A 17,484-nucleotide genomic window follows, 5' to 3' on the forward strand; every position below is an offset into this window, starting at 1 on the left:
CGCTGACTGTGTACCCTGGATGCCAGGAATGAGCTCTAGTTTATGTTTCACTCACCTTTCTTCCTCCTGGGTTGTCTTAGCCCCTTGTTTGGCTGATGTTTAGAGCAGGTTCTCCTTTGCTGTCGCCTTTCTTCATCATTAAATGCTTTATTTTCATGCAGTGTTTTTTTTCTCTGGGATGCTTTTGGAATGTTGGCCTGATAGGTGGTGGGTGGGGGCAGAAGGGCAGAGGTGTCAGGTAGGAACAGGCAGGGGTTAGGGTGGGATGGGATGCTGCAGCCCAGAAGTGATAGAGGTATAGTAAGTTTTTCTTTGGATTGACGTTGATGAGCTGCTATTTCTTCGTCTTTTGTTCTATCTCAATTTTTCTCATCTCATTCCCTTCCATACCTCCTGCTACCTGCCTAGTCAATGGTCATTGAACTGGTGATGTCATGAAGCTTTTCTAGTATTCTACTCTTGCAAGGGATATTAGATTTTTCTTGAAGGAGATAGGCAGGGACTTTGGATTCCCCAAATTGTGCTGCCAGAAGCACTGGTAAATAAAGCTGACTGGGACAGTTGCTAACTGGATTATGTTGTCATAGGTACAGGGCCAGAGAGTTTCTCATCTAGAAACTTGTGCCAAGTTCTCTTGGAACTCAAGAAGAACTTGCTATAAGAGCAATTTAACATTTTCACCAGAAATTGTCTCTGGTTTTTGCTTTCTAAATATCTTTTCAACATCAGAAATGTCTTTTCCCAGGCATTTTTATTATTTGGTACTGTACTTAAGTATCTACTCTACACTGGAACTGTGGATTTTATCTTTGTATCTTTCCTGTGGTATTTATTCACTGAGTTTCATTTGTGTTTTCTTTAATGTTTTTAGTGTTTTTAATTTTTTAAGTAACTCTGCTCAGATTATAGTTCTGATCTAACTAATTTAATTGTTCAATAGATTATAATTATAATTAATAAATACATCTACTAAATTACAGATATTCCAAATGGAGTCAGATTTCATAGAAATGGAGTTGGAAGGGGGTCTTTAGGCCATCTAATCTAATCCCTTGATCCCTTAAACCTAATCTAATCCCTTAATCTAAATTAAATAATCTCTGGCAAATGACTGTCTGACAGTATAACACGCAAAAGTTCCTGCTGCTTCTGTAACAGATGCTGTATGATGGAACGTTTTAATGTACAACATTAAAAAAAAAAAATCAAACATTTTTTAAAAAAACATTTTCTGCCTTGCAAGGATTATTTCTAGTCTCAGAAGAATAGGTAAAAATGCAGAGTTCTGCTTGGTAGTTTCTATTTTTCCTTTCTGTCCCCACTGCATGTTAAAACCCTTTTCCCTATCATCAATTCTGCAGTAGACACAGTTCTATACTGTAAAAGGTTATTGATTAATTTGGTGATTGATTATATGCCATCAAGTGGTCCTTCAGGTCTTCCAATGGAGCAGCCATTGCCACTGTATTTGAGTCCAGCCACCTTGTAGCTGGTCATCCTCTTCTCTTTCTTTCAACTTTCCCAATATTATAGACTTATCAAGAGAGCTAGGTCTTTGTATAATGTATCCATATATACTAATTTGAGGCTGGTCATTTATGCCCCAAGTGAGAATGCTGAGTTGATCCATTTGTTGGTTTTTTAGCTATCCATGGTATTCTCAGGAGTCTTCTGCAACACCAAAGTTCAAAAATGTCAACTATTTCTATTTTGCTTCCTCAAAGTCCAATTTTCACTCCTATAGGAAAAACTACTGCCTGAATGATTCTGATCTTTGTAGGTATAAACATGACATAGCTTCTGAGTATCTTTTCCAAGCTCTTCATTGCTGCCCTACCAAGTGGTAGTCTGTAACATATTCGATTCCTTTACTTTTGATAGTTGATTCTAAAAGGCAGAAGCTATACACTACTTCATTATCAATTCTGAGGGTGTTTGTTGTATGTGGTAATTCATTTCATTCCTTTATATTTAATCTCAGTCCCATTTTTCACTGTGCTCCTTGACTTTATTAGAGCTTGTAGATCCTTTGTATATTTGGCTATCAGAGTAGTGTCATCAGCATAGCACAGGTTATTGATGTTTTTTCTTTCAGTTTTAAAACGATGCTCATCTTCCAATCCAGCTTTCCTCGATATACAGTATATTCCACATATAGGTCGAATAAGGGAAAAGTATACACCCTTGTCTCACTCTTTTGTCAACCTGGAGCCAGTCTGTTTCAATCCTGTTGTATCCATTTTGTGGCTTCCTGACCTGTTTATAGGCTTCACATGAGGACATTGTAATGTTCTGGGATTCCCATTTTTCAAAGCAGATTCCACAGCATAACATGATCAACACAATCGAAAGCCTTTCTATATTCAATGAAGCACATATTGATTTCTTTTTCAATTATCCAGTGTGCATCAGCAATAATGTTTCTTGTTCCCTGGCATTTTCTAAAGCCAACTTGAGCATCTCTCTTTTTTCTATTTAAATGATTTTTTTATTTCTAAAAAATTTGCAATAATTATAAAAAATGCAATAAAATTCAATACATACACATAAAGGTTAAAAAGGGAGGCAAGAAAAATGATTCATAAAACCACATATTAATAATTCCTTAATATTCCTCCCACACATTAATATATTCATCTGGCATAAAACAATTATAAAATAAAATCATACCATATATTTGAGAAAGCTTTAACTTCAGCTTCTCCAGAACACAGAGTATAGGTCAGTTTTTCAGCTATGACATCTTCCTTTCCATGTAGGGCTCTAATCTGGGTTTTGCCAGCATGTGAAATTAAGACTATTGTTCAATGGTTTGCATAAATCTGTTAGGTCTCCTTTCTCTGGTATTGGTACATAAACTAATACCTTCTGATCTGTTGGCTACTATGTAATTCTCCAGATCTGTTGGCATAGCTTGGTTAGGACCTTTACTGATTCTTCTTCTGTTGCTCACTGTATTTCTGTAGATATTCCTTCAATTCATTAATGCCTTCCAACATGATAATGACCTTAGTGCTGATCTAACTTGAACTTCTAATACTAGAGGTTCTTGTAGGTAGGAGATATCTTCTAAGATATTTTAGGTGTGGACATGAATTACATATATACTCCTTCCATCTTTGATCTTTTAATATTACTATCTGTTGACTGGCATCCTTTAGCACACCAATTCAAAGTTGGAATATCCTTCTGAGTTCAGAGATCTTTTGGAAGATCTCTGGAGGAAGGTCTTTTGGAAGATCTTTTCCATGTCTGTTTCCATCTTTGATGTCTTTACAGATGTTTTTGTAATAATGCTTCTTGTCTCTTCTAACAACTCCCTGAACTTCTTCATTTTTCTTCCTGAGATCTTTCTTTCTTGGCTTTAGCTTCTCTCCTCTTCTTGGCAATTTCCACCATTTGTTTTCTTCTGTTTCTTGATCTTTGGCAGTCTCTTTTCACATTTATCCTTTTCCTCTGGTTCCATCATTCCAGTCATTCAGGTTACATTGATCCTTTGGTTCAAGACTTCAAAGCAATTCTTGATGTACTCCTTGAAAATGGTGGATATATGCTCAAGATAATACCATGGAAACTGGTTGGCTTTCTTCTTCCACTTTAGTTTAATTTGGAACTTGTACATGAGCAATTTATGATCTGTTCCACAGTCAGCCCCTGGTCACATCTTTGCTCTTATAACTAAGCCCTTCTACGTCCTTGGCAATAATATAGACAATCTGATTTCTGTGCACTACATCTGGTAAAGTCCACGTATGTAGGTGTCATTTTGGTTATTTGAAGACTGTTAGCAATAAAGAAATAATTGGATAGGCAGAAATTGATACATCATTCTTCTGCTTTATTTCAGCTTCCAAGTACATTTTCTTCCTTAATATTTCCAACTTTAGCATCCAGTCTCCAACCACAAACAGCACATCTTCTTATCGATTTCTAATTGAACTCATCAAAATCCATCAACCTCCTCTTCTGCATCAGTGGTTGGACCATGAGGCAGCACAGAAGGATGGAGGGGTGGAGGTATAAGGTTATAGGATCATAGAATTGGAAGGAACCTCAGAGGTCATCTGGCCTAATTCCTTGCATGGTGCAGGATCTCATAAAGCTTTCCAACCTCTTTTTCAAGATCTCCACTAAAAGAGGAACATACCAATTCATTCATGGTTAACAGCTCTTATCATCAGGCTCTTACAACAGTGTAAACACAGAATTACACTCCCTCTTACATTTTTCCCTGTTAAACTTCATCCTGCTTATTTTGAGCCAGTGATCAAGCCTTGCATTTTTCAATAATCAGATATAATTATATAAAATCAGCAGCTGCATTATATAGAAAAGATAACACTTTCTTCTATGCCTAACACTTTTCTAATGAATGATTATACTTGTGTACTATCATATGGGAGTTGTACCACTCAATATCACTTTCAAACCAAGATATAAAACTCTTCAGAGTTACATTTGCAAATAGAATTAAACAGATTCGTCACAAGCGAATCAGACAGGAAGGGTAAATCCCAAACCACCCTTTAGTTGTTGCTAAATGTAATGTACTATGTTTAACCAGAGATTCATCAAAAATACTATAGCAGGGAATCAGAAAAGAATACTCTCCTTAATTTTTTTGCAATAGCAATTGAGCTGTTTGTTTGCCAAATGTATTAAGATTAGTCATTAACAATACTGAATGTATATAAAAAATAACTCTGGGCATTTGAGCCTGAACCTAACCAGAATGATGGGGCAAGTAGCTTAGGACTAAAGCTCTGATCAAATTTGGGAGATGTGGATGCAGCACTACATGATAAAGTAACATGGAGGGCCTTTTCCCACTGCTGAATTAGAGCACTTTTCATCTTTCCTTGAGTTGGCAAAAAACTATACCACCCTGAAATTTGGTATGCCATTACTGATCTGTATCCTACCTGTGTTTTCACTTTGGTCTTTTGACTTCCCTCCAAGATACTGGGCAACTATGGGTCTTCTCTCACATGTAACTAACCATGGTACAAATGGTACAAATATGCTTGGGATCTTTATTGTCCCCATGATATTTGAATTTGTGTATGTGGATGTGTGTGTTGACTCCTCACGACTGTGTTTTATTGGCAAGAAAAGAATTTTCTTGGCAAGATTTCAGAAGTGGTTTGCCCTTGCCTCCTTCCTAGGGCTGAGAGAGAGTAACTGGCCCAAGGTCACCCAGCTGGCTTTGTGCCTAAGGCGAGACTAGAACTCATGGTCTCCCAGTTTCTAGTCTGGTGCCTTAACCACTACACCAAACTGGCTCTCTAATATTTGAATTTGCATCCTGCTTATTTAGTTATTAGATCTATTTTAATAAAAGCAACATTTTAATTTTATTACAGAAAACAGTTGTTATTATAGAAATTTCAGTTTTGAAACTTGTTTCCCTCCAAAATATAAATCACCTTTGCAAAACTGTAATGAGGAGAGCCATGTTAGTCTGTGATAGCCAAAAATCAGAATGGTAGCACCTTTTCAGACTAACAAATTTTATAAAAAGACATAAGCTTTCTTGAATTACTGCTCACCTCTTTGCAAAATAATTTTTCTTGGGTTGTATACTGTGACTGAGGCATGAATCTCTGTATCTAATATGTTGTATAGTTCTGTTGTTTTGGAAGCCCTATTATAGGTATTCCAGAAGATTATCTAACAAAAATGTGGTAGTATGACTCCTATGACTGAATATAGCAGATAAAAAATCAGTTTTCAAAAGGCACAGAAACAATAGTAAAGGAGGGTTGCACTATACTTAAGAATGTGAATACATACTGTACACAGATAAAAATCCAAATGAATGATCTAGACAATACTGTAGAGAATAGTTGAGTTAAAATAAGTGGAGGAACAAACAAAAGCAGTGCTCTTGTCCTGTTTAGGAGAAAACGTACATGATGTCTTTCACAAACAAATAGCAGATCTTTCAAAGATGCATTAAATCATTGTGGCAGATTTTAATTGCCTGATATCTGTTGGGAGACAAACGCTGATCATTTTCCCAGTAGCAACACATAATTTCTAAAATCTTGTGCCAAAATAACAGCAATGAGAACAGGCTTTACATCATTTTAGTGATGTCTGAGCGATGCTATGAAAGAGATGAAAGTCACTAGTGCAGAAATAGCCACCACCAAACATTGTCCTTCATGAAATCCTTAACTTGTCCTGCTAATAGTATTCTTCAGAACATGAAAGAAGGCGAAAGAAAAGAATCAGCTATCCTTCACTGAATACTAATTAATAGGGAAGACTTATTTGAGGAATTAGAAATGTCAGGAACATTGGAAGAAGGCTCATTTCTTCCAACTCAGCTGCCCAAAATCTCAAATCACAAAACTTATTTTGAGATGCCAGTGTGGCTACATAAAAGGCTTATGAAGTTTTGCAAACAAAAAAGAACCCATGCAGGAAATGGATTAGAATGAGCTACAAAAAGCATGAATAACTAAACTAAATCAGGACAGTAATGTGGGGATGGGCAACAAAACATGCTATCAAAATTATAAACCCTAACTCATTTTGGCCTTTTTTTTTTTTTTTGGTGCCTTCGAGTCAGTCTTGATTCCCGGCAATTGCCTGGATAAGTCCCTGCAGTTTTCTTGGCAGGGTTTCGGGAGTGGTTTATCCTTGCCTCCTTCCTAGGGCTGAGAGAGAGGGACTGGCCCAAGGTCACCCAGCTGGCTTCGTGCTTCAGGTGGGACTAGAACTCATGGTCCCCCGGTTTCTAGCCTGGTGCCTTCATCACTACACCAAACTGGCTGTTGGGATTCTGAAATGTTACTACAAAAACCCTGAGGAGGAGAGAGGATTCATTCCTATCTTGTAGAGAGACATGAGGAGAAGAGAGGGAAAAATGAGGGAAACAGGAAAAAAAGGTGGGCTCCAAGCCCCTCCCACACAGCAGCAAAGCTAGGCCGCAGCGAAGCCACCCCTCCCTTTGTGTTCGTTTGAGACAGGCTTGATTAAAACCCCATATTTTCCAACATCCCTTCTTTTCAACCTTGTCTCTGTGTCCCACAATATTTAGTTTTTCTCTTAGTTTCTGATAACTTGTTCTCAACAACGGCTTCGTGAAGATGTCCGCTGTCATGTTTCCTGTGGGACAGTAGTCTAGTTTGATTAACCCTTATTGTTGCAACTCTCTCACCACATGATGCTTTACATCAATGTGCTTAGTTCTCCCACCTACTTTCTCTGACTGTGAAAGTCTGATGCAACTCTGATTGTCTTCAAAGATTTGTATAGGGTTCGTCTATACCCATGTCTGCAAGCAATAATCTAAGCCACACAGTCTCATTACATGCGTCTGTTGCTGCCACATACTCTGCTTCTGCAGAGGACTGTGCTATTGTGCTTTGCTTGTGACTATCCCAGCTCACTGTTCCACCCCCACAGAAAAATACATAGCCACTAGTGGACTTACGGTCAGCAGTGTTTTCTGCCCAGTCTGCATCTGTGAATCCCACTAGTCTAGGATTCTCAGTGGTTGACAGCTTTAGTTTTAGGTGCATGGCCCCCTTAGGTATCTTCCCACCCTCTTGACACCAGTCCAGTCTCTCTGTGTGGGCGTGCTTGTCTTTCTGCAGAGAATGCCTGCTGCAGCTGCAATGTCTGGTCTAGTGGTGGTGGCTAGATACAACAATTTTCCTATGGCACTTCTATATTCATTGTTCTCTGGTAGGAGATTGCTGGGTTCTTGTTTCTTGTGGAAAGCTGTCTCCATCGGTGTAGGTGCAGGATTGGCATTTTGCAATCCTAAACTTTCCAACAGTTCTAGAATCTTTTGGTTCTGACTTAGAAGAAAGCTCCCATCTTCTCTCTTGATCTGTATTCCTAAGTAGTAGCTGGCATTGCCCAGATGCTTCACTTCTACTTCTCTATTTAGTTGAGAAACAATATCATTAAAGCCCCTCTTGTTATTGTGGTAAATTATTAAATCATCTACATAACAAAATACATACGCATCCCTCCCATTTCTGTATCTTGTGTATAGGCAGGGATCAGCTTTTCCTTGAACGAAACCCTGGGCAAGAAGTATTTGGTTTAACTTCTTGTTCCATGCTCTGGCCGCCTGCTTCAGGCCATAAATCCCCCTCTGAAGCTTGCAAATGAGATGCTTGGTATTGGGATTAGTGAAGCCTGGAGGCTGTGTCATGTAAAGTTCTTCTATCTCCCCATGTAAAAATGCAGTTTTAACATCTTTGTACTTCACCATTCTCGTCTTGTTTTGCCATGAACACCCACTTACAACCTATGGCCTTTTTGCTTTTTGGTAGTTTAATTAAAGTCCATGTTTTGTTTTTATACAGAGCATCTGGCTCCTCCTGTGCTGCCCTTTTCCACTTACTTGCCTCATCTGCTGGCATTTGCAGCACCTCATTCCACGATGCGGGTTCGCTTGGTAGCGATGACCTTGCGAGGTAGGTAAGTCTGTCAGCTGGAACTCCTTTGTTGGGTCATGATGAGCGTCTCAGAGCAGGTTCAGGAGCGACAACTGGTGGTTCACCTTCTTCTGTATCCTTGGCCTCATCATCTGTCTCTGGTGAAGTCCCTTCCTGGACTTCCATCTCCCTCTGGGTTGGTGTGGTTGTGTCTTCTGGTGTCAGGCTGAACATCTCAGGCTGGTAACTGCTGCTGCTGGTTTCTCCTCAGTCATTACCTGAGTGCAGCAGCCTCTCTCCCTCTCATCAAAGTATACCACTCTGCATATGCTTACTCTTCCCGTCTTTGGGTTCAGGATTCTGTATCCCTTGCGGTCTCATCCACCAGCCCAGCAACACACATTTTTCTATGCTCCTGCTTTTTAATTCTATACTATTTTAAATAGTATGTTTTACATTTTTTCCCCTTTTAGATAGCTCCAGTCAAATAAGTATATTAGGTTAATGTAGATTTTAAAATAGATTCTTATTATTAGATTATTTTAAATATATTCACAATTTTTTACGACGAGACGATTGTGGAGTAAAAGTGTCTGAGCTGACTGCCCAATATGGGAAAAAGGAAGAAGAGACATGGAATTAGCCCAGGGTCTCACTCCTCCTCAAAATCAGCTAAACAACCAAAGATAGAACTTTTCACACGAAACGAAACTGTAAGTAAAGCAAATCTTCCCTCCTCTTCCAACAAATTTGCAGCCTTTGAATCACTTGAATGGGACTTACAAACAGAACTAGAAAAACAACAACTGTTAGAGCTTTCATTATCTGTCAGGGAAGAGCTAAATGAAAACCTGGACTCCCTTTCGGTCTCTGACTATATGTCTCTAGTACAACTTGCTAGCTCTCCTAATAACTCTAAGGGAAATAAAAATAAGTTTAAAAAAAAGATACAAAATCCAAACTTGGAGAGGCTCCCCAGGGAAAATACAACGGAGTGGATGGCAAGGCAATGTCTTCTTACAGCTCAAACTGTTATTTTACTATTTGAGCAACTGTCAACTATAAAAAGTGATCTAGATCTGCTGAAAAAAGACTTTGAGACTTTGGTTTATAAGTATTCAGCTGGACCTGCCACATCCATTAAAACTAATGCAGAAACTCCGATAAAGCAAGACATCTCTGGCATGCGCTCTGATAAAGGGTGAGACAATAAAGTTAAAAAAGCTGACAAAAGTATGCAACAATTAAATGATTGTACTAATAAATCCTTACTCACTGATAAGTTCAAGAATGGTAGTCCTATACAGACCAATGCCTCTCTGGATACAAAAGAGGAAATTCCTCACAAGCAAAACTGCTTACTTCAGACACAGCAGGTTGCACTCTGTCTCTCCCTGAATAGTCTCAATATTGGGCGCTGGGATTCTAGGAGAGCAATTAAAACTTCTTTAGGTCAACTTCTGCATTGTCACTACAGTCAGATAACCTACATGCCATCAAATGGCTTCCCACTGTACAAAACCGAAAATGGATTTTGCTATCCTTTAACCAGACTACTATTCCATTAATGCTATTAAAGATGAGACCATATTTAGCATCATTTCAAATTTTCCCTACCAGAGTTTTTCGCGATATAAATAATTAACTCTTTATCTGGTCATGACTTATCTCGGCTGCATACTCACTCCACAATTGTAACAGAGGCTACCAAGCCCTCCTTCCCACATATGACCTTAAAAAAGCAAGGCAGTGGGAGTCAGTCACTCTCACAAAATGAAGATATGCCAGACTCAGTTGAAGGTGATCTTATTAAGGCTTTTGGAGGCCTACCCAGGAAGGAACAAGATAATATAATACATAAGCTAGAAAACCTCAAGGAAACTTTACTGCTCACCATTGCTTCAGCAGAACCACTTATTGATCTTGTGTCTTCAAATACTGACACAAATTGCCATTTTTCGATGGACAATGAAATGGATGGAAACTGCTACCCAAATAATAATTTTCCCAGCCTCCATGGAAGGAATGGGGAGCCTGCTGGAGAGCACCAGCCCTAGCTAACTATTGAGGAGGAAGTGTTTCCCATATCCCAGGCAAATGCTGAACAATGCTCTCTGGATCTTAGAACTTCTCCACATGATAGCTTTTTATTACATCCTTTGGAACCTACTAGTTTTCTTCCCTAAAATTCAGATCTGGATGTTATTACCGGAAGTCCTAAAATCACCCAACCGGAAGCTGTTCCCCAAACTCAGGTGGTGCTACACCAGGCAGCACTAGAGGAAACTTCAACTTTGGCCCCATTCCAGAATGAAAACTGTGTATGTATGGCTAACTCACTGATAGTACCCTCAGACTCTAAATGACTCTACCCTATAGAAGGGGGCATTTCTATCCTCTCCTGGAATGTTGCAGGCTGGAAAGCAAAGATGTTAGATGTTTCATTTATGGAATATATTTCTTCTTTTGATATTCTTTTGTTTCAAGAAACATGGGCTAGGGAGGATCTATTAATACCTGGATACCTTTCCTTCACTTTAAATGCAATTCCCAATACAAAAAAGGGTAGATCATCAGGTGGCCTGAGTACTATGATTTCTGTTAAGCTCAATGTCCCGGTACTTATGCTGGAATCTTATTCAAATATGGCTCTAGCCCTCCTACTCAGATTTAAAGTTTATTCTGTATTACTTGTCAATGTATATCTGCCCCCAGTTTGTGGGCACAGGGAAATAAATAATCCGTGGGATCAGTTTGATACTTGGCTCAATTTGTGGATAGTTTAGATTTAGTTGTACTAAATGGCACTGTCAGGGGTGACCTCAAAGGGGAGCTTACATCCTGGCGCCCAAACGGGGCCAGTGTGGTGGACTATGTTATTGTATGGCACCTTTTATTTCCCAAGTCTCAATAAAGCCAAATAAAAAGACTTGAGACGAGGCTTCTTTAAGATAACAGATGTATTTTGATCAAGACACAGCTGGGTGACCCCAATCAACACATTCAGAAGAGATGTTGATGAAATCACACCTCACAACACAAACATCAGAGACTTTATAGACATGTAAATCTGTAATCAGATAGTACATCCCCTCACACCCATACAAGGGATTTTTGGGACGGTCTGAGCAAGTGAAAGGTGGTTCTTAGGAAGGTAAACATAAATGTAACTTTTTCTTCTGGTTACCAAGAGAATGGCATACAAGATTTTTCTTATCTTTTCTCTGGAATGCAGGGCCTCACAACTGTTGCGAAAAGCTTGATACAACATTGAGCTTGTACTCGGCTAATTGCTTATTCGAAGACAATTGGGCATTCAGCAAAGAGATAAGGGGGGGGGAAGAAGAAGAAGCCAGTGCTCTTTACAAAGCAAAAGCAAGTTAACCCTTTAGAAATAAAATAGAGTGCACTGTTACAGGTATGGTTAAACATTATGTGAAGCATATATATATACTGTATATATATAAAATATAGAATTGTGTATATATAGAATATAAAATTGTGTATCAAAATAATGCCCTTCATTATGATCTCCCGGAACTCTATATGTCATATATTTTATTTTTATACTGGAACTCACCCTGATAATGACCATTTTCCATTAATTTGCTTTTTTGATTCTAAAACAAACCTTGAACCATTAGAAGTGGCCCACTGCCCCATTGACATCACAATGAAGGGACAAGTACAAAATAAATGGTCTCAAGATTTAGCTAAAATTATGACTGGAATTCTGACCTCAGAGCCCCTCTGTCAGATACATATCCAGATTTGTTCATCTGATTCATATGAACAAGTAATATCATTGTATCAATCAATTCTTGTTAATCTTCAGGCCCCCTGACAAGACGTACAACAGCAAAGTATGTTTATGCACATAAAAGATCTAAACCTTGGTATGATAATGACTGCATTAAAGCTAAAAAGGCTCTCTTAAATGCAATAATCTCCTTTCGCCAAGAAAATTCTTCAGTTGCTTTAAGTTACTTAAGACTCAAAAAAAAAAACACCCTATAAAGACCTTCTGAAGACAAAGAAACGGCAGGCTATAAGAGAGAACTAGAATAACTTAATCTCAGCAGAATTCCACTTGGTTCTGGCATTTAATAAATCAGTTTTTTACGGATAGACGTTTTGGCCCTGTTACACAAATATCCACAGATAAATATTTTAATAATATATTTAAAAGGGAATCTGCTGAAATTTCAGATGTGATTCCCCCTTTTAATGACCTCCCAGATTGGCCGCAGGTATCCATAGCTGAGGTTAAAGATCTTACTGCCCAATTAAAACTAGGTAAAGTACCTGGTGGTGACTTTATCCCCCCAGAACTAATAAAGGAAACAAAGATTGGTGGGCCCCAGTTTTGGCTACCTTATTTACACATATTAACAATACAGGACAATTTCCAGCGGATTGGAATCAGGCCATTGTAGTACCGATATATAAAAATAATGGAAATAGACTTGACCCTACAAATTATAGGCCTATCAGTTTACTAAACACAATAAATAAACTCTATGCCAGATTTCTATATTTAAAGTTATTGGATTGGGTACAAAATGAAAATATTATTGCTGAAGAACAGGCTGGGTTTAGAGAGGAATGTTCAGCACTAGATCATTGTTTAGTTCTTCACCATTTAGCAGAAAAATATTCTACTCCCCCTCATGGTTCTCTTTTTGCAACTTCTGTTGACTTTAAGTCAGCTTTTGATCTAATACCAAGGGAGAGACTGTGGGATAGGTTGAGAAATACCATGATTGACAAAAGGCTCCTAGTTCTTATTCAGTCGCTTTACTCAAATACCTCCCTGAAAATTAGATGCACCCCTTGGGGACACTTATCTAGAGCAGTCCCAACTTACAGAGGTGTAAGACAAGGTTGCATATTAGCTCCATTACTTTTCAATTTGTATCTAAATCCAATAATTCAAGCACTTGCTGCTTCAGCCCATCATCCACCTATTTTGGCTGACCGTGCAATTCCAGCACTACTATATGCCGATGATGTAGTCATTATGTCTACCACACAAGTGGGAATGAGAAGAGCACTTAGGGCACTAGCTTTATTCTGCACAGATCAAGAACTTTCAATAAATTATCAGAAAACTAAAGTTTTAGTCTTTGCCCGACACTATCATAAAAGCCATAAATGGCAAATAAATGGGACCCCAACTGAACAGGTGTGCACCTATAAATACCTTGGAGTGCAATTCCATGCTTCTTTAATCTAGAATGCACATTTCCTTTATCGAGCAAGTGTGGCACAGTGCATTTCATCAGCAATTATAAGATTCTACCATTCAAAAGGAGCCCATTATATCCCTGCAGCATGCAAGGTTTTTCAAGCTAAAGTAATACCTCAGCTCCTCTATGGCTCTCAGATTTGCTCCCTTGCAAAGCTTAATAAAATTGAAACTATTCAAAATAAGTTTATGAGAGCCATTTTGATGGTACCAAAAAGTGTTAAAAATGCCATCCTAAGGGTAGAATTAGGTATAGTTTCACTGGATGCCAGAGCATGGTTTTTCCTTCTTACCTTCTGGCTAAAGTTATTACTGTCTCTGATAGGTTTAGCCTCATTAGTATTTAGGGATCATTTCAAATCATCGTGGCAAAAACAAGCCTTAGATAGAATTCAGTTGCTGGGCTTCTCTATGCAAACTCTGTGCTTATTAGGATTTGATAATACTAGAACTGCCCTTAAACAACGTATCTGGGATATAGATTTACAAACAAATTTAGTAAGGTTCTGCACCCCAATATTTATCAGTTTCTACCACAAGGGTTCGTTCCAGCTTCTTATTTAACATCTATTACAATTCTGAAATCTCGTAAAGCTTTCACCCTAGCTAGAATGGACGCATTGCCTCAGCAGTCCTTTTTGGACGTTTTAAGGGCGTTCCTATGCACCTTCAATTATGTCCATGTGGAGATGGCTCTGTAGAAACACTAAGCCATATGCTATTATATTGCTCCCTATATAAGGATTCTAGAGAGAGAGAGAGAGAGAGAGAGAGAGAGATAGAGATAGAGATAGAGATAGAGATAGAGATAGATATAGATATAGATATAGATATAGATATATATATAGATATAGATATAGATATAGATATAGATATAGATATAGATATAGATATAGATATAGATATAGATATAGATATAGATATAGACCCGATATTGAAGAGATTTCCTGGCAGGGAGTGCGACTTCTATCTAATGTTACTCCTTTCAGACAAAGACCCAGAAATATCCTCCCAAGTTGCCCAGTTTTGTGCTACCATCTGTACAATACGCTCCACCATTATTTAGAGTTAAAATTCCACAACATAATATCTTACTTTGATATATTTTAGCACTGTTATTTTAATTACTAGATTAAATAATATTAATTGTTTTGTTTTATAGATATATATATAAATGTAAGATCGTTGTTATTGTATACTTTGATTGTATCTGGCCTTAGGGCTGTAATAAACGTGTGTGTGTGTGTGTATCCCTTGCTTCCTGGAGCGTAGCCAATCATGACCCCTTCTTCAGCTCTAGAGTCTAGTTTGGATCTCCTTTCTTTTGATACCTGGGCATAGGCCTTAGACCCACTCCTAAATGTTTGACACTTGGTTTTCGCCCATGCCAAAGTTCAAAAGATGTTACCTTATTGGCTCTGGTTGGCAATCTATTTTGCAAGTATGTAGCTGTGATAACAGCATCTGTCCAGTATTTGTCAGGTAGATCTGCCTCTAACAGCATACACCTTACCATCAATGATATGTTCTTTTGTCTGCGACTCCATTACTCTCTGGCATGTAAGGAATGGTTAATCTGTGCTCTATGCCTAGTTGTATTAGATATGTTTGCATGGTGTTAGAAATGAACTCACCGCCTCTGTCGCTTTGAAGGGCTTGAGGGGTCCGGTTGAATTTATTCCTCACCATAGCAACGTACACCTTCAGCATATCCCCAGTTTGGGACTTTTCCTTCATCAGATAGGTTACACAATACCTGGGAAAAAACCATCTATAAAACATATTATGTATTTGTTTCCACCTGCTGACATTTGAAGAGATTCACATAAATCAGTGTGGATAAGTTCAAGTAATTTAGTTGCACGCCTTTCCCTTTGTTTGGGTATGGCAGGCCTCGTTGCCTTTCCTCTTTAATTTTGTTAAAAGTAAGAAAAAGTAAGGTTTTCTTTTAGCTTGCATAGTCAAATGGGTGGGATATGAGGTTCATATAGGTTAGATCAGTGGTTCTTAAGCTGGAGATAATTGCCACCAAGGAGGCAATTTGGGCATATCCTAAGGGTAATTGGAACAATTTGTAATTGTTTGTGAGTCAAGGATCCAGTTTGAGAGTGCTGCTGCCGAGATGCTTGTTCAAAACAATACAGCTTACTATTTTTTGCTTTTGTGGAGGTAATGACATTATATGAGATCAGGAAAAGGAGTAACTGGGTCAAATAGTTAAATAACCACTGGCTTAGATGGAATAAAATATGTAAGAATGGACTTCACACAAAGATTATAAACTTTGGATTCAAAAATCAGAGGCAAATTCCTTGAAACAGCAGACAGATTCAAAAGATCAGAATGTATAAAGCAGACTAGTATAGCTTAAACAAAGGAATCTGAATGCAAACTCTAGCCTCAAATTTTTTTACCTTACTGTATCTTTAAGAGGAGGGTTTTCTCCCTGGCTTATTTTCTTCAGCTCATTGATCCTGATTAATAACTAACTCTCAGATTTTAAGAGCATTTCCTCTTAGTTCATGTTAATTCCCTAGAGGTTTCTAGATGACAGTCTGATGCCTTTTCTCACTTCCAGCCCAGTTCTGCTCTTAGCACAGGCCCCAGACAGGCTACTCTGTTTATCTAGAGTTCCACCCTCCTCCCCACCCAAGTAGGTCTTTGCTCTATTCCCTGAAGACCTTCTTGACTCAGAGTTGCATCTTCTCACCTTTTGTCGCAGACAAAGTTTGCTTCACTCCTACCATGGTTCTTCCCACCTGAGCATTTCTTAGCTTTTTTTCCTCCTGGAAACAAACTCACCAAAACCATGTGGCAGTTTCTAGTCTCCATCTTCAGCAATCTCTCTTTCTCTTTCTTTTAGATATTCTTCCTTCTTAGTCCCTTCCCAGGCAATATGGTTTCTTTCATATTTCCCAGCTCTCTCTCTCCCTCTGTTTCAGCTGGGGGGCAGGCTGAGGAGAACCTACTGGGCAAGGTCAGCATGTTTTTTCCACTCACCAACTATTAAGCTTGGACTTTGCAGTCAGCATGAATCAGGCATCTGGGATATATGGATGAAGTAAATGTGGGTTTTGCTTACCTGCAATATAGGCTTGGGTGAATTGCTAAGTGAATGTGGTGGAGGGAAGAGCTTGCTGTGCCTTGCCTGACTGAATAGAGGTTTGCCCGTTCACCACACATGCAAGCATTCTTCTTTAAAGAATAAGAATTATTACTATCTTGCCATCTTCTCCTAACAGCATGTCTACCTCTTCCTTTTACTATTAACATAGCCAAAAATCTCCTTTTGTTTCTTTTAGTTTCCTTTACAAACCTAAATTCCTTTTATGTTTTATTTCTAGCTTTATTTTTGCATATACTAGCTATTTGCTGGGTACTCCTCTTTGGTGATTACACCTATCTGTCATTTCCTATAGATGTGTGTCCCCTTTAACTCAGTCAAAAGCTCCTGATACATCCATAGCAATTTTCTAAGCTGCCCCCATTTTTTTCTCACCATGTGATTGCATTTCTAGTATCTTACTTTTGAGATTGTATTTCCAGTATCTTACTTTCTTACATGTGTAATTGTATTTCCAGTATCTTACTTTGCTCTGTTTATCTAAAGATTTCTGTCTACTGTATAGGATTCTGTCCAGTACTTTGGGAAGCTTATTGAAATTGGCTCCTGAAACCTAGTGTGCATGGACAACTTTGGTCCAATTTTTCTTTCTATAATAAAAGATAATAAAAGATATAGAAAGCAGCTCCTTACTGGTACAAAATACCGGGATCAGTTTTAGGTTGAAAAATCTGTACTAGCTGCCAGTCCTTCTGGAAAAAAAATTAACA

The 17,484-nt window shown here is 38.4% G+C and overlaps 1 long non-coding RNA gene across 1 annotated transcript in view; it reads left to right on the plus strand.

The window, feature by feature from the left end:
• The window catches only part of LOC148214841 (uncharacterized), a 57,510-nt gene that overhangs the window by 786 nt on the left and 39,240 nt on the right, over window positions 1-17,484 (plus strand). Inside the window, exon 2 of the long non-coding RNA XR_015797370.1 lies at window positions 8,331-8,441. This is a non-coding gene — a long non-coding RNA (uncharacterized LOC148214841). The remainder of the gene's footprint in view (window positions 1-8,330; window positions 8,442-17,484) is intronic.

This window comes from Python bivittatus, unplaced genomic scaffold (assembly GCF_059951505.1).
Source record: "Python bivittatus isolate LINGU-HERP-01145 unplaced genomic scaffold, Pbiv_v1 ctg000520_np1212, whole genome shotgun sequence".
Taxonomy (NCBI): domain Eukaryota; kingdom Metazoa; phylum Chordata; class Lepidosauria; order Squamata; family Pythonidae; genus Python; species Python bivittatus.